The sequence below is a fragment of the Mastigoproctus giganteus genome, chromosome 11, assembly GCF_048544385.1.
Source record: "Mastigoproctus giganteus isolate SK-2022 chromosome 11, ASM4854438v1, whole genome shotgun sequence".
NCBI classification, from domain to species: domain Eukaryota; kingdom Metazoa; phylum Arthropoda; class Arachnida; order Uropygi; family Thelyphonidae; genus Mastigoproctus; species Mastigoproctus giganteus.
The window spans coordinates 135,530,945-135,557,378 of NC_143585.1; the positions used below are offsets into that span (position 1 = coordinate 135,530,945).

Here is a 26,434-nt window from a genome sequence, read left to right on the forward strand (position 1 = left end):
ACATATCTGTATATCATCACAGAGCACCATAGCAGAGTTGAACTAACATTTAGGGGCTACTCCATATAAGACACAACACATGTCCACATTATCGCAGATATCCTACTCTAGTTTAAACTACAGTAATGCTGTAATATAATCTACAGTGTTTTATATTAAAATTCATTTTCTATTTTTTTTTTTTTTTTTTTTTTTCAGTTTACCGAACAATGTAATTTCAGAATTTTTGGGTTATATTGTAAATATAACACAAAAATTCGCTAAATTTTATTTTAAAAAATATTTAAATATAAATAAAACTTTAGTGCTTAATTGTTGTACAGTGCAATGTAATATTTTTTTCTGGTGCAATATCCATATATTATAATCTTTTAACTAATAAAAATTGCTTTTCTAATACCAGAATCTTTCAAGTCGAGCTACATTTCAAATATGCATAACTCGATAACAGTTAAGAATCGAACCCATGTTGATATTACCTTTTGCACTCTGAATGATTTCAAGTATCATCACCTACTGAAATTATGCCATAGAATCATGAATACCCTGTATATACAGTATTTATTACTTGCACGTTACATTGTTTACCATCACAATAGTACGGTGGATATAACGACCATTTTTCTGATACCTCGTGGGAAAGGACTGAATTCGAGTCCCGTGAATGACAAGAAGAATTTTTACGGGAATCCTTTGCAATGTGCCTGAATTAATCAGTCAGAGCTGAGAGTTTCATGGTTTTTCTCCAATAACTCGTGTTTTTTTCCTCCGTTAAACAGGGAAATCGACCATAGAACACACGAAATTTAAAGACACAATATATTGACGCTGACGCCTCATATCATTAGTTGCTTTGGTTTTAACCAGACACACAATATTAACAATAAGTGCCATAGTGTGTAGTACAATGGTTATATTCATTTTCTTCCCACAGCGGATAAAAAAAAAGGCCTAAGTTCGAATCCCATCGATTTCGAGAGGAAGTTTTAAATAATGCTTTCACAACGTCGCTGAGTTTGTCGATCTCGGACGGGGTTTGCATGTTTTTTTCTTTCGGAAATGCCTGCGTGTCAGCATCACCTGAGACCGTTTATTCGAACTCAGGAGGGGGTTAGCAGTTTTTTTTTTTTTTTGCTTTTTCTTGGAAACTCGGGTTTTTCGTCCAGCAAACAGCAAATTGACTACAGAACACACACACACACACACACACACACACACACACACACACACACACACACACACACACACACACACACACACACACACACACACACACACACACACAATTTAGACATCTGATACATGGAGCAATATGGCCTAAATTGCTGATGACCTGAAAATCCTATACCTCCTAACCAATGTCGTAGCTACGTTTTTGGGGCATTTAGGCAAGAAATCATTTTGGGCCCCTTATTTTTATTAATATAAATTTTAATTAGGTATATTGTAGGTATGCTCCTACTCCAAACAACACATCTTTTGGAAATTGGTGTTATTCAGCAAACCCACTGAAGAAAACACCAGATTACAGATATAATATACTGACACCGATAATATTAGTTGCTTTGGCACTTAACTCACATCTAACGTAACTTGCATGTCTAGTGGTGCTGGGAGTGCAGACCATGAACTGCTCAGCATTGCAAGAATGCGATATGGGTTGAATAGTTGCACTTTACCGCATTCGTGGCAAACAAGGACAATCAAAGAAACTATAATATCTGATATAATACTGGTCTGAGACAGTATTTAATTCTATACAGTGGGACCAACTGATGATGTTACCAACAGCAAATTCAAAATTGGGAAGCATTCAAAGAACTTATCTTGGAAGCTACTAGGCTTTACATGCCAACCAAGAAATATTGTTCAAAGTTTAGGCCTAAATTGATGTCAGATGAACTAATGAGACACATGGCAGAGAAAAAAATGCATAGGATACGTATAAATTAACACATGACACAGAAGCCTATGACAGATATAAGCTGGTATGTAACCAAGTCACAAAGGAGATTACGCAGGCAAAGGCAGATTATTAGAAATCTTTGGCAAAGGATGCAAAGAAAAACAGAAAAGAGTTCTTTACTTATGTAATCTCTAGAAGGAAGGGAATGATTCAGATTGGTCCACTTGATATCGATGGTTCAACTGTTGATGATCCTGCTCAGGTAGCTAACAAACTAAATGAATATTTTGCATCGACATTCACACATGAGGAGTTATTCAGCGAGGGAAATGCCAGAGATGTATTCAACTCTGGCAGTAAGCTAGATAATCTTGTAATAATTGAGAGTAAAGGGGAGGAGAATTTGTTGAAAATAAATACAAGAAAGGTACCTGGGGTGGATGGGATCTATCCAGTTATATTAAAGGAGGCAGCAAAGGAAGTAAGCAAACCCTTAGCCATAATTATGAGAGCTTCCTTGGACTCAAGGGAGATACCCATAGCCTGGAGATGTGAAAATGTGACCCCAATTCACAAAGGAGGATCAAAGGCTGACAAGTAATAATAGACCTGTGAGTTTAACTTCTGTTCCAGGAAAATTAATGGAGGCACTGGTTAAAGAAGCACTGCAGGATCATCTAGACAAGACTTCAGTTATAGCTCGGACACAGCATGGTTTTGTTAAGGGGAAGTCTTGCCTGACCAATTTGATTGGATACTATGATGGCGTCACAAAACAGCTGGATGCAGGGAATAATTTTGATATTATATACTTGGATCTTAGAAAGGCTTTTGATTCTGTTGCACATGGAAGATTGCTGCACATATTGGAGCAGTGTGGCATTGTAGGCAAATTGCTGCTATGGATAAAGGGGTGATTGAGGGGGAGAAGACAGAGAGTGGTAATCAATGGACACTGCTTATCGTGGACTAATATTATTAGTGGAGTCCCTCAGAGTTCAGTATTGGGTCCATTATTGTTTTCTGTATTTATAAATAATATTGATGATGGTATATCAAGCTTAAGTCCAAGTTTAATGTCAAAGGTTGGCAGGGTTGTTAAGGACACTACTGACGCTATGCTGCTGCAACAGGATCTGGAAAGGTCGAGCAGATGGGCTGAGAGGTGGCAAATGAAGTTTAACATTGACAAATGTAAAGTACTACACATGGGAAACAGCAACCCCAGAGCAACGTATCAACTCTGTGGTACTACACTGACAGTGTTAGAGAATGGAAAGGACCTGGGGGTAATTGTGCAGGCAGATATGAAGTTCTCTGAGCTGTGCAGACGGGCTGCAAGAGTAGCTCATGGTGTCTTGTCAATGATATACAGGAATTTTTCTAGCAGGGATAAGGAGGTGATTATTCCCTTGTATAAGGCAATGGTCAGGCCACACCTTGAGTACTGTATACAGGTCTGGAGGCCTCATTTGAGGAAGGATGTAGAGCTGCGGGAACGAGTACAGAGAAGGGCAACAAGATTAGTGAATGGAACAAAGGGTTGCTCTTACGAAGAAAGGCTTAAGTTTTGCAAATTACAGTGTCTGGAGACTAGGCACCAGCGAGGTGATCTGATAGAGGTGTATAAAGCCTTGAATGGTTTGAGCATGCTTAATGCTGATGGGATTCTTCCCCTTGCTCAGAATAATCACCTGAGAGGGCATAAATTCAAATTGAGGAAAGGTAGATGTAGGATAGATGTACGGAAATTTGCCTTTAGACAGCGGGTATTTGGTTGCTGAAACAGACTTCCATCCCTTGTTGTGCAGTTTAATAGCCTAAATAAATTTAAGGCTCATCTGGACAGGTATTTCGAACGAACGGAGGGGTGAAGTGGAATTTTTTTTCTTTTTGGCTTATGCTGTTTGCTTTCTTGCATCATATGCCTCTACTAATGCTAATGCTAATGCTAATGCTAATGCTAATCTTGATTTTCTGCATCCAACAGCCAAGAGTTCTGTCGGTTGTTTAATGGTTTAAGATGTGGTTACCTGGCATAGCATGGATACTTGGTAATAGTAGATGCCGACTGATATATTAGGCCACCCGATAAGAAACTCAACTGTACATGTGAAATATGTTCATAAATTGCATGCGTTCCCTGGTCGATTTGCTTGTTTTGTTGAACGAAAAGCTCTGGGGAAGGAAGGGCCTTTCTTTCCGTCACCACTGACAGAATTCGAACTTGAGTTTTTTCTCCCGGTATAAGGAGAACGCGTAGTGTGCATAGTGCTAGGGACGCATAGTGTGCATAATGTTAGGATCGAGAAACTTTTATGGACTTTTCACTCTGTGACTGAGGTACTCGGCCACAATGGTGGACAGCAAGGTTTTCCACCCAGAAAAACCCGTGTTTTTCTTTCAGAAAAAGATTCAAATCGACCAGAGAACACATGCAATTTGTGGATATTCAAATAGATGTCTTTCAGGATGAAAAGCCACACCACACCTGTATTTTCAATCAGCAGTTAAAGATCACAAGTTAGCAAACTACAAGCCTATAAGTTAGCATTCCCAATTACCTGACTGAGTCTCATAGAATGTTTTTGGGAGCCTCTGGAGTAATGCTCCAACATGGGTTTCTCTACTTAACTTTTGGACAAATGATATTAGATTCCATAAGAAATTTCCATGGCCATGTGGAAGCTGTGCCATGCCATAATATCATCCATATCATGGATTGAATTTTAGAAATATTTTCATTATATCCTCCATTACCCGCTTATAAAATATGAACTCTCTACTACCCAATTCCATGGAACACTTACAGTTACGTGTTTACTCGGTGATTACAATAATCATTGTTTCAATATAAGTTCCTAATATTTTCTGGAAAAAAACTGATGATTTTCTGAATCCCTCCTTCAAAGCATTTATAATTTTCACTTATAAAGTGTACAAATTCATGGCATATGGCTCTTACCCATTTTGTGGAAATACTTACACATTTGCCGCTGGCTGCTCACAGCGCCAAACTCATATTCGCTAGGGTGCGATGGTGAGATGAGCAAGGCTTGAGGCTGGATTTACTAAGGAGAAGTGGAACAGTTGCTTTAGGAGCCTAAGGCTGTGATGGGCCCCTGAAACAATGAAAAATGTAGGTCCAGGAAACCAGCCCCAGTGACTTTATTTTATGACGTCTAAATATTGCGTGCTAGGGGCTGCCGACTATGTAAATTTAGCATTGATGAACAGGGAACCAGCCGTCTCAAGACATGTTTGCTCCTATCGTCAACTACCAAACGTCAACTACCAGCACAACTCCCAGGGCCTTGGTCGCACCTTGCTCTTTCAGTTTCTCTTTTCTATATGATAGTGATCCGGGTACTCTACATAATTAGCATTAGTAGAGGCATTTGATGCAAGAAAGCAAGCTTATGCAGCATCAGCCAAAAAAAAAAAAAAAAAAAAAAAAAAATCACTTCCACTTCACCCCTCTGTTCGTTCAAAATACCTGTCCAGCTGAGCCTTAAACTTATTTAGACTGTCAACCTCCACCACAAGGGATGGAAGTCTGTTCCACCAACCAACCACCCGCTGGCTAAAGGCAAATTTCCGCACGTCTATCTTACATCTGTCTTTCCTCAATTTGAATTTATGCCCTCTCAGGTGATTTTTCTGAGCTAGAGGAAGAATCCCATCAGCATTGAGCATGCTTAAACCATTCAAGGCTTTATACACCTCTATCAGATCACCTCGCTGGTGCCTAGTCTCCAGACACTGTAATTTGCAAAACTTAAGCCTTTCTTCGTAAGAGCACTCCTTTGTTCCATTCACTAATCTTGTTTCCCTTCTCTGTACTCGTTCCAGCAGCTCTACATCCTTCTTGAAATGAGGCCTCCAGACCTGTATACAGTACTCTAGGTGTGGCCTGACCATCGCCTTATACAATGGAATAATCACCTCCTTATCCCTGCTGGAAAAATTCCTGTATATCATTGACAATACTCCATGAGCTACTCTTGCAGCCCGTCTGCACTGCTCAGAGAACTTCATATCTGCCTGCACAACCACCCCCAAGTCCCTTTCATTCTCTACCACTGTCAGTGTAGTACCATAGAGTTGATACGTTGCTCTGGGGTTGCTGTTTCCCATGTGTAGTGCTTTACATTTGTCAATGTTAAACTTCATTTGCCACCTCTCAGCCCATCTGCTCAACCTTTTCAGATCCTGTTGCAGCAGCATAGTGTCAGTAGTGTCCTTGACAACCCTGCCAACCTTTGTATCGTCTGCAAACTTTGACATTAAGCCCGATATACCATCATCAATATCATTTATAAATACAGAAAACAATAATGGACCCAACACTGAGCCCTGAGGGACTCCACTAATAACATCAGTCCACGATGAGCAGTGTCCATTGATTACCACTCTCTGTCTTCTCCCCCTCAACCACCCCTTTATCCATACCAGCAATTTGCCTCCAATGTCACACTGCTCCAATTTGTGTAGCAGTCTTCCATGTGCAACAGTATCAAAAGCCTTTCTAAGATCCAAGTATATAATATCAAAGTTATTCCCTGCATCCAGTTCTTTTGTGACTGCATCATAGTATCCAATCAAGTTAGTCAGGCAAGACTTCCCCTTAACAAAACCATGCTGTGTCTGAGCTATAACTGAAGTCTTGTCTAGATGATCCTGCAGTGCTTCTTTAACCAGTGCCTCCATTAATTTTCCTGGAACAGAAGTTAAGCTCACAGGTCTATAATTACTTGTGTCAGCCTTTGATCCTCCTTTGTGAATTGGGGTCACATTTGCACATTTTCAGTCTATGGGTACCTCCCCTGAGTCCAAGGAAGCTCTCATAATTATGGCTAAGGGTTTGCTTAATTCCTTTGCTGCCTCCTTTAATATAACTGGATAGATCCCATCCACCCCGGGTGCCTTTCTTGTGTTTATCTTCAACAGTTTCTCCTCCACTTTACTCCCAGTTATTTCAAGATTCTGTAGCTTACTGCTAGAGTTGAATACACCTCTGGCATTCCCCTCGCTGAATAACTCCTCATGTGTGAATGTCGATGCAAAATATTCATTTAGTTTGTTAGCTACCTGAGCAGGATCATAAACACTTGACCCATCAATATCAAATGGACCAATCTGATTCATCCCCTTCCTTCTAGAGTTTACATAAGTAAAGAACTCTTTGCTGTTTTTCTTTGCATCCCTTGCCAAGGATTTCTCGTAATCTGCCTTCGCCTGCCTAACCTCCTTTGTAACTTGGTTGCATATCAACTTGTATCTATCATAGGCTTCTGTGTCATGTGTTAATTTGTATGTATCCCATGCATTTTTCTTCTCTGCCATATGCCTCATTATTCGGACCCAGGACAGCTGACTCACATCTTACCTCTCGACGCCCTCGCTTGGGCTGAGTGTCACTCTAGACAACGTTAAAACAACCTTACCGATAACGTTCTAATCAAGGGTCGGACGGCAAGTAGTTTGGGACGGCTATTAAAGATCACAGAGGCCCTTAACGAATCTAGCAAGTGGGGATAGAATTTGTAGTTTCGCTACTGCCTATGGATTTTCATTTCATCAGAACGTTTCCAACTGTAGAATTGGGAGTCTAATTCCTAAGCTATAACACATACAGAAATTTTTGGCATATGACATGTAACTATCATTCCACTTTAAATACCCTTAGCTCTTTCCGTCTGCTTATCATTCGGCGTGCACGCTTAGTTCCGGACTAAACGCTGATGACCTTTATATGCCAAAATATTTCGGAGTCAGTTTTCTGCAGTCAGAGGAAATGTGGTACATTTTTGATCTTTGTATGATATCATAAAGTATCAAACCTTTGTTATCGATCATAAAATTGCCAGACATGCTGAAAATTGCAAACACATATTAAAACGCATAATAGTCGTTTTGAAAACCATTATCAACGAAATGAATAAAACGCATGTAATATTGAAAATGTTTCATGCTTACTGAAATAAAATAAATAATAATAATAATAAATAAATAAATCCATTTTCTAAAATAGGTTTAAATAGGTATTATTTGTTCGAAACGACTAAGCTTATTGCTCCCTCTATTTAACTCACAAAATGTGTAACATTAAAATGAGCTGGGGAGAATTCTTATCATAGAAACGAATTGTATTTGCGTACAAAATGAGTGATTGTGGCTTTTTGTTTTTACAGATCAGTATTTCTTCAAATAAATTTTTGTGTATGTTTTTTATGTGAGGAAAACAAGTCATTTAGCAGGTTGGTTTTGTTAATTTAAATGGCATTCTCTACAGCGCTCGAAGTGAAGTGTTAGGCCTATGTAAGAAAAGAAGCGGATGATTCGGTTCGCGGTAAGACATCGTAAAACATTAAAAACGGGGTAAACCGTAACATATTCTTTGGTGAATTGGCATACATGAGGTGAGAAGTGTTATTTAGTAATATATTCTGGATGTTAATGTGTTATATAAATGTGAAACGTTTTCATCGTTTTGTTAAGATATAGATTTAAAAATTGGTTGTTATATACTTGTATTCGAGTACTATTTATAAATCAGAACTATTATGAAAGCTTTCGGGTTCATTCACTTGAATCTGGATTCAGTCGGAAATTTTGTTGCGTAGTTGTCATGTCTTTTCATTGCGAATTGTAAACGTGAAGAGATTTGATTTTGTTGATTCTGTGTAAGCATCTTGCACATTTTTTTTCACCTTGATGCTTAAGAATTTATTGCCGTAGCAAGTTTGCCTAATACAGTGTAAACAGTAGACTACGCAAGTGATCCTAAATTTAGAAGCTTATGAAATTTGTGGTTGAAAAGTTGAATATTATTTTATAGTTTGCATAAGATGTCAAACACGCGGGGCGTGTGTGATCCTTAAATGTTTGTGTTGAGGCCCAACTAATAGTGCTGTACCATATATGAAAATGGTACATTAATCAGATAAACTAACTTGTATTAAATTCAGTAAAAATTCAGAAATTCTAGGTTAGTATCCAGGATTTTTATGGGCGAAGCTGACGGTCAGAGCAGCTGCTTTGAACCAGAGAAAATTGTTCGTTTTTTTTTTTTTCTTTTTTTCTTTTTTGCGTGTTCATCGGGAACTTTGGAATGGGCTGAAGCCCGATATCCATTCCCCTGTATGAACCACAGAATTTTACCATTTCAAGAAGGCCTATTGGTCAAGGAATCGGTAATTTTTCTGCAAGGATCAGTATGCTAAAATATTTTGTGTAAATTTTTTGTGGCCAATAAAGTCTGGAGTTTGACATCTAGTAAGATTCATTTAATGCACAAGAAAAATAAATTACGTTGCATGCTAGTTAATTATAACGCATTTCTAGTGACATAAAATTTTGTTTAGCAGTGGATATCTAGAAATTTAACCCAATATACACTTGGATTTGGTCTATTTAAATAAGCCCCCCCTCCACCTGATCCTTTTAATTCAATTCCTCTTAAAAGATTGTGTTCTTGAATGATTTTTATTATTAGGCTTTTGTGTAAAGACTGGCAGATTATATTTTCTATTGTTAGTTGGAAATCAATTTCTGACTAATTATTATCATCCTTTTTTTTTTTTTCTACTTCACTGACAATAATAAATTGTTGCATTTAAACACAAGCAAATGATAGTAATATAAACTGAATATATAATCATATTTATAAAATTTTTAGTTTTGTGTTTTCTGGGCAGGACACTGGCCAGATGATGCTGTGTTAACTAGTTTGGTGTATACTTTATTTTGCATATTCACAAACTTCAACCCCCCCCCCACCCAAAAAAAAAACTTCATGTGACATGTTTTGACTCCTAAATGTGCCAGTATCTATTCATAAATTCTCTGTCATTGTTGCAGTAGTATATATAAAAAAATAATAATAACAATAATGCAGCCATTTCTGCTGTCTACACCTTTAACAATTTTCATAATTCCACATGAAAAATTTTTAGGAAGCAAAATTCAAAAGGGCCTTATGCATTTTGGAAAACTTTTGTGAAACTTCAATGTGATTGGTCAATTAGCTGAACAGTCAACTGGTGTGCATTTCTGAATTTCTTAATTTTTCTTCATTTTATTTTTATCAGTTCTGATGACAGCTGTCAATCAGAATTGGTAAAAACAAGAATGACTTAGATGGTACAGATTGCAAAAGTTGACAGCCAGACATCTAAGGAGAGATCTAATTGAGGTGTGTTTAAGGCACTGAAGAGATTGAGTAAAATGAATGAGGTAGGTCTCTTCTCCCTTGTGGGCGAGACATAACCAGGGGACACAAATATAAAATCTCAGGGAAAGAATATTGGAAGGACAGAGTATTGGATCTTATATAGTTCACCTATGGGTTGTCAAATACTGGAATAAGTTGTCTTCCAAAGCAAGAGGGTCTACTAAGTTTAAAGCAGAATTGGATGATTACCTTGTGGGAATGGTAATAGTATGAATATTCTGTTTTATTTGAATTTTTATTATTTTATTTATGTTTGCTTCCTTCATTATTTGGCCTTACTAATACTGATCAAACCCTCATACCATTCAGATTTCATGTGAGCTATTAAAAAATAACGGTTTAATTAATGATTATACTATAGTAAGAAGGAAAACTATAGGCAGCAACAGGCTTTCACTAGGCCTACCCACTTCACCCCCCCCACACACACACACTACAAAGTGAGAGGAAAGCCTAGTAAGTGCCTTGATCTGCCTGTTTTTCTTCTTACTACAAAAAAGTAATTATTTTTAGATAATATTATTATCCACAGAAATAAAATTGTGAAAACTAAGAGAACATCTTATTTTTTTTTTTGTTTCTAGCAAATGCACACTAGTGTTAATGTTAATAACAACAAATTTTTCATTATGTTGAGTTTTCGTGGTAATTTCTACTAGGCAGACCTTTTCAGTTACAAAAAGAAGAAAAGGAGGGATAGTATTATCTGTATATTATTCCTTTTATAATTTGAAGTCTACACTTTCCTTCATATTACACACTTTTTTAAACTTTCAAAAATATTAATTTTATGATTTCCATAATTTTTACAAAAATTAGAATGAATCAAATATAAAGAGCAATTCTGGAAATATCGTGACTATTAAGGGCCTTTATGTAATATGGAGGCTGATTTGACAGAAGCTGTCATTCAGGATTAGTAATAACCAGTAGTAGCAAACTCATGTTGTTGATTGTTTGCTAATCTATAGGTTGCGTGTGAAAGGTATGGAAAAGTTTTCTGTAGAACTAATTGACTCATCCCTTGGAAATCAGAGACATTTGTTTGTTATTTGGTTTTTAGGAGCATTAGCAACTAAGGCCATATTACTCTGGGGATAATGAGGTGGTCATTCCCTGACCTTTCCGCATCCTCCGTATTTGGTGGTCATGGGCTCGAACCCCGGTCTAATCAAGAAGCGTGTGCTACGCACTGCTGCTCCTACCCACCTGGCTATGGAGGTGCCTAGACATTCCTTCTTGTGCTGTTAAAGTATTATCAACATTTCAGACTTGTTCAAAATCTTACCATTGAATTATTTTTGGACTGTAGAGGTGAAAAAAATTAAATGGTAATGCAACATTATCAAGGAATACTGAATAATACATGCTGACAATATAATAATGGAATGGTATATTTTTTTAGATTTCTAATTGCAGAAATTACTTTTATGGAAAAACCATTGTGAATAATTTCATAAACATAGAGATCTATATTTTAACATATTAAAATTACTGATGTAATCTACCAAGAACGTTTGTCTTGTGAATATTGAATTAAGACTAATCTGAAACAAAGCAGATTAAAAAAGACATTGGAAATAATGAGTTATAACCTGCTATAAATTGTGTAAAATTATTGTTGCTAAATTTGCCTTGTAAGTCTTCCCTTTTAACAGTGAATTTCAGGAATGAAAGGACAGCAAGTTTGAAACTGTATGGATGTTGAGAAGTTGTGGAGTGCAGGATTAGTTTTTTACAAATTATTCGTTGTTACTGTTTTATAATAAGCTTGAGTGAGGTAACCTTCTGAAACTTATGTACAGGGTTGTTAAAATTAAAGTATCCCTATGTATAGGGCTATGGAGCAAGTTCTAAGGCTCATACTGAAGAGAAATTTGGACAACAGGTACAATAAAGAATGCGCTCGCCATTTATTGGAGAAAAAAATGTAGTTATAAAATTTGTCACTATATGGCGCTGTGGCAATATAAATCACTTGAACAGTGCTACATTTGTTCGATGTACCCTCCATTTTGGTCAACAACAGTTTCCATTCAAAGAACAGCATTTTCTACAGCAGAACGTGACATGTCAACTGGAATAGCCAGCACATGTCTAATGCTGTCCTTCAGATCTGCCAGAGTTTGACATCCTTCCCGATACACCTGGTTCTTCAAAAAAACCCCACAGCCAGAAGTCGCATGGGGTGAGTTCCAGTGATTTTGGTGGCCAAGATGTCTGGAAACAACGGCTGATGACCTGTTCGTCTGTAGTGTTGTCTTTGCAATCTTTGGACACAACAGTGGATGTGGGGTGGTGCACCATCTTGCATGAATATGGCATCCTGAAGGCATCCACGTTTTTGCAGCGCTGGTATTGCAAAATTTGCCAACATATTCATAATATCGCTGTCCAGTGATGGAACAGGTGCTGGGTCCAGTCGGTGTTACCCGTTCAAAAAATATGGCCCAATCATGAATGTGGCTGTAAATCCACATCACACTGTGGACAGCTGTCACTTTTGGAGAATGCAATGGGACCTCTTGGATAACTTGAGGGTTTTCTGTTGCTCAAATGCGACAGTTGTGCGTATTCACTTGTCCATTTAAGCAGAAGTGAGCTTCATCACTCCAAAGGATGTTCCATGGCCAAGTGATATCCACTGTCATTCGCGCCAGAAACTAAAGTGCGTATGTGAAATGAATATCTGTATCACCATGCTTTAGCTGCTGTAGCATGTGCATCTTGTAAGGATAGTACCACAACACCTGATGCATTACTAGCCTTACAGTGAAATACGGCATGTCCACTTCACAAGAAACAGCTTGCACACTTGTGCTACCACATGGAGATTGACTTGATAAATCCACGACAGCCATAGCCACATCTTCAACATGAGAGGAGTCCACTCGTTTTCGACCTCTACCTGGTTGAACACGCAGACAGCACAAACAGTCATAGGTCCACGCCTTATGCACCTCTGATGCCGGAATTCTCTGATAGCTGCGCTGTTGCTGTTCTGATAGTACAGTTTCACTAATAGTGCCTTTTCCTGCAACATTGTTGACATTGCTGCTGTAGTGCAAGCAAACATCTACTGTATGATTTTGAAGAGACTGCTTTGCTTTTGTACAGTACAGTAGAGCTGAGTAGTGGTGCTGTGGCAATAACTTAACTTATGTTATTTGAATAATCGTAACTAAGATAGTTAGGTGCCATACAGTGACACAGTGCCGTGCAGGGACAAATTTTGTAACTATATATATATATATATATTTTTTTTTTTATTATTTTTTTTTTTTTCAATAAATGGCAAGCGCATTCTTTATTGTAACTGTTGTCCAAATTTCTCTTCAGTATGAGCCTTAGCACTCGCTCCAGAGCCCTCTACATAGGGATACTTTAATTTTAACAACCATATATATTTGTTTGTTTTTTCTCCTCATGATGAACAGAATAGGCTATTTAATACGATTTACTCTCCTCGTTTTTGTATTTAGGTTATGGCTGGAATTCCTTGGCTCTCTTTATCAGTGATTTCTCATACTGAACTTTCAATTGTTTCACTCCATCAGTAGTTTTTGTTTCCCATATTTTTATAATTTTCATAGAGATCAGTGTAGCATTATAGTTGGTAACTATGTGTATTTATTATTATTTTTATTATTTTTTTGTTATTATTAGGTAATGATGCAAGGAAGCAAACTTATACAGCATAAGCCACGCTGAAAAAATGCTTGCGTATAATCCTTTCTGTGGTACTTCAGATACTACTTATTTTATGACGTTATTGTCATTACTTGCTGTTAACTCCTACTCCTGACAACTCTGGTTCCTTGTGAAGACAAGGTCAAGGGTGTTAGTATCCCTCTTTGATTATCTCTGATATGTTGTTATCAATAATAGTCATCCATTCAGTACGAAACACTGATCCCACTTTGGTTTGTATATTGTCAGTGTGCAATTTCCTGTTTATATCAGGTAAGGCAGTCACCTGGGCACTCATCTTTGCTTGCAGGTGCTAGTGCTTAAAGAGATTTTCATCATACTCCTTGCATACATTTCACCTGTGACACTCATATTCATCTTTCTTTTACCACTTGTCATCTTGCATTACAGACTCATTGTCCACTTGGGTTTGCTCATACCCTGGAAACAATTGGTTGCTTTTGATCAATAAAAGCATAACACCTACAAATCGGAGCAGTATGGTATTAAGGACAAGTTGCAGCTATGAATAAAGGGATGGTTGAGAGGGAGAAGGCAGAGTGGTAATCAATGGAAACTGCTCTTCATGGACTAATGCTGTTAGTGGAGTCCCCCCATGGTTTAGTGTTGGGCCCATTGTTGTTTTCTATATTTATCAAGATATTGATGAAGGTATAGCAGGCATAAGTCCAAGTTTGCAGACGTTGTGAAGGTTGATAGGGTTGTTAATGACAGGAATGATAGTACACTACTGCAACAGGATCTAGAAAAGTTGGGCAGGTGGGCTGAGAGGTGGCAACTGAAGTTTAACATTGACAAATGCAAAGTACTACATATGGGCAGCGGTAACCCCAGAATAGTGTACCAACTGTGCAGTACTACACTCAGGGTAGTGGAGAATGAAAAAGACCTGTGTATAATTGTGCAGTCAGATATGAAGTTTTCTGAGCAGTGTAGATAGGCTGCCTGAGCAGCTTGTTGGGTCTTGTCAATGATATACAGGAATTTTGTTAGCAGGAATAATGAGTTGATTATCCCTTTGTTTTTTTTTTTTTTTTTTTTTTTTGTTAGTTGTTGGCGCATCGGCTTCTGTGGCCATAATGCACCTCTCAAAGTTTTTGCATTTTACTCTGATCCAAGCCCGAGGCTGGATTCGAACCGGCAACCCTGGACATGATTCAAATGACCATACTACGACGTGTGCATGTAGCACAGTGAGTGTGCGGAAATTTGCCTTTAGCCAGCGGGTGGTTGGTGGGTGGAACAGACTTCCATCCCTTGTCGTGGAAGTTGATAGCCTAAATAAGTTTAAGGCTCAGCTGGACAGGTATTTCGAACGAACAGAGGGGTGAAGTGGAAGTGGTTATTTTTATTTATTTATGTTACTTTTTTTTTTTTTTTTTTTTTTTTTTTGGCTGATGCTGCATAAGCTTGCTTTCTTGCATCAAATGCCTCTACTAATGCTAAGTAAAATGCTAATGCTAAGTACCCCAGCACTGCAAGTACTTGCTGGAGCACTTCCTTTGGACCTGGAAGTCGTTTGCACAGGTCTGCTATATTTGCTATCCAGGGGAGTAGCAGCCACACATCTGGACTATACAACTGACCCAGCAAACAACCTAAAAACAGAAAAAACTAGACTACAGACCCACCTGCTAAAATTATGGCAGAGAAGATGGATGGAGACCATCAAGGTCGAAATAACCAGAAGATATCTACCAGACCTCCAGAAAATCTACCCAAAACAGCAGACCTGGTACTTCCCAGGGTACTATATGACATCTCTAATAACAGGACATGGACCCTACAATGAGAAGCTGCATGGATTCAGACTCACCGAGGACCCCAACTGTACATGCGGGGAGACAGAAAGCTGGAATCACATAGTCTACGAGTGCCCACAGTATGAAGACCTCAGAGGGGTACTTATAACAAAAATAAGATACCTACCAAAAGGATTGGAATCCCATTTCATAGATACTGAGGATGAATATAGAGCATTATCCCAGCTCCCACAAGACCTCTTCGTCGGGAGAAGGACATTAATCACCATCTACATTGACTGACATCAAGTACCACTATTGAGACACCAGCCAGGACAAAGTAAGGGCTGAAACTAAAGATGAGAGGCACAAGGATGGAGCTTGCCCCATGAGTGAAGAAACTTGAAAACAGAAATGCAGCAGTAGCTGCCAATAGCCATATGGAGATGTGAAGAGTACTCTAGCCCCTTCACCTTTCTGCCTACATCCTTGGGGAGGTAGGGACATTTTAGTCCTCTCCCCTCCTCTCCACCCCATATCTTCTACTCTGGTGGGGCAAGGGCATGCCTCACTGAAAGCTCGGGCTACCTACTCTATTGGCCCCATATTTCTGTCTTTCTCTCCCCCTCTCTACCTATACGCTAGCAAAAGCCCTACACACCAAAAACTTAACATGTCTAAATTACATTACACCCATAACAAAACCAAGCCATTCTACCCCAACGTTGACACGTCTCTCTCTGTTTTTTTTTTTTTTTTTTTTAGGTCCTAGCTGCCGAAATTTCATAAAATTAAGTGGCAGGACCAGCCAGAGTGAAACAGACTACTGAGTTCCTGGTCTGCCTCCACGGGGCATAAGTGGGGCAATGTTGGGCCTCAGTAGGGGCCCAGCAGCTAAATGGCCAGATGAACAACGGTACAAGGCATCACACGTATACAAAGTCCGCACACTTTTAAATCTGGCTTTTCCAGTCAGCTGGTTCACCCACAATGTAAACTATGCGGAGATGGGGAAACCCCTGGTGCCGTTTGACCCTAAACACACTTTACACTTTACTTTTGGGTTGTCCGGCAGACATTTTACCCTCCTGGCTAGCCCGGTCGGCTATCCCTTTGTATAAGGCAGGGGTGGCCAACTTGTGATGCGATCTAGTTTTTTTTCTTCAAAATGTGCTGCAATCTACCATCTCAAGAATTTCATTGCACATGATTAAAAAAGTTAATCAATGCACATTGAAAAATGTTGTTTATAAATTAATATTATAACTTAGTTTGTTTCAAATACGAAAAGGCTGATTCATAGATATGCGGAACCAAACAGGAATTTAAAAGTTCACTGCATTTTTTTACATTTGGGTACTTTTCTCGGCAAACATATTTCCAAAAGTCTTTTTCTGATGATCTGGAATTAAAATAATTTAATTTTCAAACTTTTCACATCGGGAAAAAAATTTTTCCCATGTGAAAAATCTCAGCAAATTTTTCTGCAATTTGTTTCCAATATAAGTCGACATTAAATGGATAAGAAATATATTGAACAATGTCTGCAATTGTTTTAAAATCACTGAATCCGGTTTCAAAATCATCCATAACTTTCTCAGTTTCAGAAACATATTTCTTACTATTTAATTCAAAAATGGGATATTTTTGCAAAATGATCGAATTTTTTTCTTTGAGATCCTTAGCCATTGCCAAAAATTGATATATGCAGAAATACTACTAATCATGTCATCCACATTTTTATTTTTTCCTTGTAATTCCAAATTCAGATCACTTAATTTACTGGTAAAATCTGCCAAAAAAAGCCAGACCACACAACTACTCCATATCGTGTAGTTGCTGATAATCAGGCGCCTCCGTAGCCAGGTGGGCAGGAGCAGCAGTGCCTAGCACACGCTTCTTGATCAGACTGGGGTTTGAGCCCGTGATCACCAAATATGGAGGATGCAGAAAGGTCAGGAATGATCACCACATATCCTTGGAGCAATATGGCCTTAGTTGCTAATGCTCCTAAAAACTAAATAACAACAACAGCTGATAATCATCTCCCCTTTGATCAACAATTTAATTTCATTCAGAAAATTTCGAAATCTCTGTAGAAACTTACTCCGACTCAGCCACCTCGTATCTGTGTGTAATATCAGATCTGGTTCATTTTCATCGAGTTGCATTTTAAAAAGTCTCCTTTGAAGTAATTGTCCTCGATGGAATTCACGATTTTTAAAGCCATGTCCATAACACTTTTAGTATTTAATCTTTTGCTGGCTAACACTTGTTGGTGGATGATACAGTGGTAACTCAAATCTGGGAATTCACCATCCCTTTGGCACAATGCGATGAATCTGTTAAGATGCCCTGTCATTGCTTTAGCTCCATCTGTTGTTATTGATACGAGCTTCAAAGCAGTAATTTAATTTGTTCAATAAAATTTTTGAATGCATTAAGTATATCAAGACCTCTAGTTCTTTCTTTTAATGAAACCATACCTAGCAGTCCTTCACTAGTGGCAGAATCATCAAAGACTATACGAATAAAAATGAGCAATTGAGCTGTATGTCCATAACACTTAGTATTTAAAGAGAATATGTTCTTTCTAAAAATGTGTCTTTGATGAATTGACCATCAGAAAATAGTTTGCATTTTTTGAAAGACGACCACTTCAAATGATGCTACAGTTACCGCTTTAGATTGTAAATTAGGTGTCATGAAGAAATTTTGTTGTGCGAATAATCTAGATTTAAGTTCTTTTAATTTATTTTTTCTAAAGTCACTATTAGGTGGAAAATCCGATTGGTATTTACCATGGAGTGCGTTGAAGTGCCTTTCTAAATTTTGTTTTTTGGGTATAGCTGCAGAAGCATTGCAAATCGAACAACATTTTTCCTTCATCATTACAAAAAAGTATTGTCAGTATAAAAAGTAGTTCTCACTCTTGATGAAAATGATGCGTTTTACTCTTTTTCGTAGTATATTTTAAATCAAAGGGTATTAAATTAACATATAAGTACTGTCCAGTTATTAATATTAAGTAATCTAAATAAGAATTTGACACATACACTACGCTCTCCACAATGTAACTGCGTGTATTTTCAACAAGCCTAGTGGCTGCGCAGCACCAAGACAAGTCATGGTTCAACGGATTTGTAATAAGCATATGCAGTGGGGCGCATAACAATCATAACATTTAAATTTTGACTAATCTATTTTTTATATATATATATATATATATACAGTATTTAAAATTCGTCATGATTGATTGAAATTAAAGCCGTGATCGACTTGTTGGCCACCCCTGGTATAAGGCATTAGTAGGCCACACCTTGAGTACTGCACACAAGTCTGGAGGCCTCGTTTTAGGAAGGATGTAGAGTTGCTGGAATAAGTACAGAGAAGGGCAATGAGATTGGTGAGGAGAACAAGGGGTTTCTCTTACCAAGAAAGGCTTAAGTTCTGCATATTTAAGCATCTGGAGACTACCTTGCTAGGTGATCTGATTGAGGTGTATAATGCCTTGAATGGTTGAGCAAGCTCAGTGCTGATGGGATTCTTCCTCTTGCTCAGATTACTCACCTAACGGGACATAAATTCAAATCGAGGAAAGACAATTGTAGAATAGATGTGCAGAAATTTGCCTTTAGCCAATGCGTATTTGATTGCTGGAACAAAGTTCCATCTGTTGTTGCGGAAGTTGGTACTTAAATAAATTCAGGGAAGAACTGGATAAACTTTTGGAGCAAATGGGTTTTTTTTTGGATGATGCTGTATAAGCTTGTTTTCATGCATCACGTGACTATACTAATGCTAATAACCCTGCTTCCACTCCCCTGAATGCACTATGCACTTATTTCCTGTAACAAATTTCTTCATTCATTATCTTGAGATGGCACAATGTTTCCTTTAGCCCTGCAGTATATATCAGCATTAGTTGATCTTACCAGAAGCTAAAATTTTGTTTTTATCATGCCCCTGCCTTTCCTGAGTATCGATGTACGTGTATTTTTTTTCCATTTGGAGGGCCAGATGAGTAGGAACATGTATAAATGGTGATTTTCAAATATATGGCACAACTTCAGGAGCTGATTTTTGAGGCAATCTTGGGTTAAAAGGTGCACATAAGCATGGGTTCAATCCTGAACAATTGCAGAGCTGTATATGTTTGAATCTTAGAAATAAAAACAAAGCAATTATGAATAATATGCAATAAAAAATAACAGACACATAACATAACTGATAAAATGTTTATTTGTTAGTCTGTTTACAGATGTATGTGTGTGTTATTAGAGTATATTGTCATAAACACCTTCAACTGCATTGCATTTCACCACTCTTGGGTGGATCTCATATGCTGCTGGGCTAAGTTCATCACGTATGTCTTAAAAGACAGACATGATGTTGCTGTGGGCCACAGCATTCAATATGTGATCAAGTAATACATATTATTTTTGCACTTTAGCGTGGTATACAAGGTCTTTCATCCCACCACAACCAAAAATCTAAACGGTTTAGGCTCACTGACCTAGATGGGCAATTTTGGGATCGATCTGTTGTCCCTGGAACCAGTTAGTTAGGTGAGTAACTACCACATGAGATCTGTGAGGAGGAGGAGGAGGAGTATAATGTCAAATGTACTTCCACCATTGTTTTGGAATTACATTTAAAATTGCGGAGCCAAAGGTACATCTTCTAACAGTCATGTGTGGCATTTTGCAGAAATTGTAGATAGATCTGTCCAGTAATATGGATCAATCAACTGATCATAGTGGATTCCACATCACATATTAATACTGAATCTGTGTTGAGAATTTCTCTCCACTGTGGCATGGAGATTGACTTCTGAGCAAACATGGGAATTGAGTGTTGTTGACACCGTCTTGGGTGAATTGAGCTTCATCACTGAATAGGCTATAAATGCAAATTGTGATTGTCATTCAGCCAATTACGAAATTCCAGCCATCCGGCAGGAACCCCAGGTTTTAGACTCACTGTATGTGGTAAAAATACATGCTTCTTTTGTGCATATGGTTTGTAAAGAAGCCATGCATAAATATGGTGTTCCCCATACTCTTGATTGTGAAACATTTGGACACATGGATATCCTTTGCATATTAGAACAAGGACTACCTTATTCTGCCTCAACGATGTTCTCTTGCTCAGCCACATCTTATCAAACCACATGCTGATATGGGATGTAAATGCTGGAAAGTGAGCCAGTATGTTTGTAAAATGTAGGTAATAACTTGTCGATTTGGAACTCTACAAATGTCGGAATTGCACGGATATTCAGCTACTGTGACCATGTAAACATACAGGAGAAATTTACTGGAATGTTTGGATCACTCACCTCTCCGAAAAACATATGCCTGTTTGTTGGAATAAAGGGAACCATAGCACAGGTTGACCAGAGGCTATTATCCATGGGAACCTTCTTAATCCTCTGACTGGCTATGGAAAGCATATTGACTAGCACGACTTCTCCTTATGTGACTGCATAAGTGTTACGGACACCACTAACATTGTGAAACGGTAATCCCTTTAATCCTTAATTTGCACTTTCTAAGAACAATGCATACAGAGTTCTCTCCTAATCCATTTGTTACATGGAAATTTTCTTTGTTCAACGGAAACTATTTTAAATGTAATTCCCAAGGGGAATTCCAAAAAATTTGCTATGGAGAAGTTGGTTAAACAGAGGTCCGACTGTAATTAAATCAAAAATGAAGCAATTTTAAAATACATAAGTGATTGATTGTGCCATTAAAATGCTAGGAATGGGGTCCCACTCTCCCCACCTTAGTTTCAGCTCTGGATACTCAATAATTGCATTCGGGATTTCATTTGTAAAATAAATGGTCGTCTAAACGATGGGCTTGCAAATTTTCAAAAAAAAATAACAGTGGGCTCTTGTGAGTCCGCTATAGCTCACCACTGACTACCCCAGACTAAAATTGCTGATGCTGTGTTTTCCTGGCATGGGATTACTTTGATTCATCCTTGCTAACCCCTTTCTGGGGGTAGGATTATGGAATCATTTTAACAATTTTAATCTAACTGCTCTACTGTTTTCCCCAGTTTTAACTATCACCCTTCTATAGGGCTCTCTACCCACTAGTTGTTTTGCACTCCTGTTTGCCTGGGGACATCCCTTGTATGTCTCCTTTTCTTTTCTGGGCTCTTTCCTTCCTTGCTTTTCTGGAGGAGGAGGAGGCTCCATTAGATGTTCCTCTTACTCACGTGACCCTGATCCCTGTGTCATCCACAGATGCTGAGAGATGTCTTCCTTGGTGTTGGTAGTAATAGTAATCACAAATGATGCAAGAATTCAAGCTTATATAGCATCAGTGAAAAAAAAAAAACACTCAGTTCACCCATCTGTGCCCTCCAAGAATTTGTCTAGTTCTTCCTTGAATTTATTCAACCTATCCATTTCCACAACTGATGGAAACCTGTTCCAACAATCTGTACTCTCCAAGAATTTGTCTAGTTCTTCCTTGAATTTATTCAACCCATCCATTTCCACAACTGATGGAAACCTGTTCCAACAATCTGTACCCTCCAAGAATTTGTCTAGTTCTTCCTTGAATTTATTCAACCCTTCCATTTCCACAACTGATGGAAGCCTGTTCCAACAATCAACCACCTGGCTGAAGGCAAACTTCTGCACATCTATCCTGCAACCATCCTTCCTCAATGGTGATCTTGCCTCCCAGTAAATAATGACCAGACGAACAACACAACAGACAAACACAGTTTGCCAACTCTTGCATCTTTCCCCCATCACTAAGTGCAGTTCTGTGGGAAACAACTGGCACCACACAACAGACACTGTCCACTGTATCCATTTTCATATGAACATTTTTACTCAAATGGAGCCATTAGACAATGAAAACTTTATATCAGTGGAAGAATTAAATCTGCCTCCTATTTTTTTAAATTCTCAATAACTTGATAAAAAGGGATTCAAAAAACAAAAGAAATATTAGAGATAAAAGAAATAATATTAAGTATATACCTACATATTATTTTTATTAATATGCTTGTATAAACTACAATATACTTAATATTAAACACAATTTATTTGTCTATAATTTTAAAACCATACACTTAATACTAAAACACAATTTATTTCTCTGTAATTAAAAACAATACTATTTAATAATAAACACGATTTCAATTAGTGTTTATTTATGAATCTTAAAATTGATGTTTGTTTTGAATATTTCACTTTGATATTTCTTGAGTTTCCCCTTAAAACACTCAATGCGTTAAAAGTCTCATTAGTTGCCTCAATTCCTTCAAAAAAATTGACTATGTCCATTGCACCTTGAACTTGTCAGATTGTCATCATATCATCATCACAATCATCGTCATTATCATCTTTGAGCACAGCATCTACAATGTCACTCTCTGTAGGACGACCACTAGTTAATAAGTTGTCATCGACTTGTACAAATTCATCAATGTTATCAGTATTAAAACCTACGACGTCGTTACGTAGCAACCATTCGGATAATGGTAAGTTGTTTCCTTCGTTTCCATCTTCATCTACAACTGAAATTTCATTTGAATTTAATTTTGATCTCTTGAAGCAATTCAATATGGTTGTCGAAGTAACGTTGTTCCACTCATCATTCAATCAATTTGTAGCATCTGATATCGATTTAGACTTGTTAAGTTTCTGTTCTCTTTGACTGATCAGATGTAGAACTAGAAGTCTTTTTTATAAAATCCTTTCAAATTCTTGATTATACCTATGTCCATTGGTTTGTAAGGCAGAAACGCTACCTTAATGTTGGACAAATTTTGAATCTGGGAATGTGCAGGACGGTTATCAACTAACAAAAAAATATTTTTCTTCTTTTTGAATAGCTCCTTATTCTAATCATTTACATATTCCCGAAAAATATCCGAAGTCATCCAAGCTTTCTTGTTTGCAGTGTATTCCACAGGAAGTTTCCTTATGTTTATGAAACACTGAAGTTTTAACAATTTTCCGATAACAAACTGTTTTTTATCAGTTCCTGTCATATTTACGAACACTGTCAAGCGAGCCTTTGTTTTTTTCCACCAACACATTTTTCCCATTTGAATTTAAATGTATTGTCAGGTGTCAAATTATTAAAAAGTTCTGTTTCATCAGCATTGTTGTTGTAATAATAGAGACAGGTGATGCAAGAAAGCAAGCGTATGAGCTTAGTAGCATCAGCCAAAAAAAAAAAAAAAAAAAAAAACAATCGCACAACCATTCCCTCTAAAAGTTTTTCCAGTTCTTCCTTGAATTTATTTAAGCTATTAACTTCCACAACAGCAGGTGGAAGTTTGTTACAGCAATTAACCACCTGCTGGCTAAAGTCAAATTTCCATTTTCTCACATCTATTCTACAACTGTCTTTCCTTGATTTGAATTTATGCCTCTGCAAGATTCATAATCTGAGCAAGCGGAAGAATTCCATCAGAATTCAGCATGCACAACCCATTCAAGGTCTTATACACCTCAATCAGATCAACTTGCAGGTGTCTAGTCTCCATCTGCTGCAATTTGCTGAACTTAAGCCTTTCTTGGTAAGAGAACCCCTTTGTTCCCCTTACCAATCTTGTTGTCCTCCTCTGTAATGTTTTGGCTCACGAGTGTAAATTAGAAGTAAATTATTAAGCGCATATATATGCCAGTAGGTGATTGTACACCAGGAGGTGAAGCCCAGAATCTGAGGAAGGACGCTATGGTTGACAAAGTGGAATATCGAGCAGTGATCAAGTTTCTGCATTTGCAGGGCAAGAAAGCTCAGGAAATTGACAAAAAAATGAAAGCTGTGTATGGGCAGAATTGTCCATACTATGATACTGTAAAAAAGTAAATGGGAGTTCCAGTGCAGTCGTACAAGTGTCTTTGACGAGCCAAGAGAAGGAAGGCCATCAACATCCACAGACAGTGAGGTGGTTGCTGAGATTGAGCAGCTGGTGCGGAGTGACAGACATGTGACAATTCATTTCATCGCAAATGCAGTGGCAGTTAGTTATAGGTCTGCCCACAGAATTTTACATGACCATCTGCACATTTCTAAGGTCTCTGTATGATGGGTTCCAAGATTGCTGATGCCTTTGCAGAAGCAGTGCCAAATGCAATGTTCTTGCCAACTTTCCCCCAGAAGCCCTCAATTTGCTTCAGTTTATCATTTTAAATGGAAAACAAAATGAAAAGCTCACCAGGTGCAAACTAATATTTAGTTGAACTGCCTCTGGCCCTGATGACAGCAGCACACTGTCAAGGCATTGACAAGATCAATTTCTGAAGATAATCAACTGATAGTTCGTGGTTCCAAACACAATTATGGCTTCCTGAAGTTCGCGAAGGGCATTTGGTTTCTTTCTGGCAACTGCACATTCCACACGATGCCAACAGTTCTCTATAGGATTCAGGTCCCGACTGTTTCCTGGCCAGCTAATAGTTGCAGTGGACTGTTCTTCCAACCATTTCTTCACCTGTAACAAATGTAAACACTTTACTGTTGCACCTCTAATGCAGAAATGAAGCTACTGAAGTCACTACAGATGTGCCTACTTACACTATTCGTCCGATGACAAGGAGCAGAGTCTTCCTGAAAGATGCAGTTACTTGGCAGGTTGAAATGGTCTCTAATGGTTGGCAGCAATTTGCCTTACAATATAGCCAGGTATCCATTGGCATTTACGGAACCTTTTATAAACTGCAGGTGACCTGCGCCACGATACAAAATGCACCTCTATATCATTTGGCTGGTAGGGAATTTCACTGTAGACACCATTGAAACAGTCTGGATGGTATTCTTCACGTCTACGGCGAATTGTTTGACTCCCATCAGAGCCGTGCAGGTTGAATTTCTTCTCATCCAAGAAAATAACCAACTTACACTGCTCTGGGTCCATTTGACATGCTCCTTCACCAAATTAATCGGGCATTTTTCGTGTGAGGAGGGACTTTTTCTTAGGATGACAGGCTACAAGTCCATTTTTGAAGAGGCATCCTCTGACTATTATCGCACTTGCTATCACTCCTGTATGTTCTTCCCATTCTCTTTTCAGCTCAGATGAAGAAGCTTTATGGTTTTTAAGGCATAAGCTCTTCAAAACTCAGTCCTGTTTTGGCTTAAAGACTCGTTTGTGTCTGGTTCCTTTTTTCCTATCAGCAGAACCAGTATTCTTGAGTGTGGAGAGAAATCTACTCACTGTCGACTGATTACAAGACACTCTATAAGCAATACGATGGGAAGAACATCCTTCCTCTAAAGCAACAATAGCACTTTCTTTGTGGTGTCAACTGCACGACTCACGAAACTGACACGAGCAAGGGATAACTACAACTCTTGCAGAGCATGCTTATTTAGCTGAAGGTAACAGCTGATGCAATATTACTTCATCACCTACATGTGTCAATCTCACCGGGGTTCGAGCCCGTGAGCCACCAAATACAGAGGATGCAGGAAGGTCAGGGAATGACCACCGCATATCCCCGGGGCAATATGGCCTCAGTTGTTAATGCTCCTAAAAACCAAATAACAACAACATGTCAATCTTATCTGATGCAATCTGTAAGAAATATTGCCATGTACAGTAAACCCCCGCTATTCGCGGTATCTGTATTCGCGATCGCCGATTTATTATAAAATGAAACCTAAAAAAATGTGAATTTTAAAGCGCCGTGAATATTTTCCGCCATAAAAAAAACATGGGCGTGGCTAAAATTATCTTTCTCGGTCAAAACAGTGCTCAGTGGGTCGGGGGAGAAGGGTGACAAAATCGCGAGCGTGGATGTTTCTCGTTAATCCTTGTTCAGTATGTGTTATGCGCTTGTCATGGAAGGTTTCG

At 38.2% G+C, this 26,434-nt stretch overlaps 1 protein-coding gene across 1 annotated transcript in view; it reads left to right on the top strand.

Annotated features, from left to right (window-relative positions):
* Positions 1-8,109: 8,109 nt before the first annotated feature.
* Positions 8,110-26,434, top strand: part of l(3)73Ah (polycomb group ring finger 3-like lethal (3) 73Ah) — a 143,563-nt gene continuing 125,238 nt past the window's right edge. The window contains exon 1 of the mRNA XM_090384801.1: positions 8,110-8,328. The gene's annotated coding sequence lies outside the window, so the exon portion shown is untranslated. The remainder of the gene's footprint in view (positions 8,329-26,434) is intronic.